Raw genomic sequence first — 451 nt, 5'->3', positions numbered from 1 at the left:
AAAAAGCTAGCAGGCAGCTGAAATATAAGCTAAACTCCAAATTAACCCAAAAACCAGAAAAAATCCTAAATGACCCAAAATAGCTAGCATCCAGTTGAAATATTGGCTGAACTCTAAATTAGCCTAAAAAACCTTAATCAATGCCAAAATAGTACAAAAAGCTAGCATAATGCCATTATAACTTTCAACTCCATATAAAGTAACGACTAATCGACTATTAAATTAGTTGTCGACTGTTTTAATAATAGATGAGAACTAATTAGTCAACTAATCGTGGCAGCTCTAGTCACCTCTGACTTAAACTTGGTGTTGAAGTTCCAAATCTTTATTAAAAAGCACGTGGAAGACGACAGAATTACACGTTTTTCATCAGCGATTTTTCATTGAAAAACATATCGAGGTTCAGCTGCAGCAAACATGTTTTTCTGAACGGCTGAATGCATTTGGAGCT

The sequence above is a fragment of the Oryzias melastigma genome, linkage group LG19, assembly GCF_002922805.2.
Source record: "Oryzias melastigma strain HK-1 linkage group LG19, ASM292280v2, whole genome shotgun sequence".
Lineage (NCBI taxonomy): Eukaryota > Metazoa > Chordata > Actinopteri > Beloniformes > Adrianichthyidae > Oryzias > Oryzias melastigma.
Note: the sequence above shows the minus strand (reverse complement) of the source record.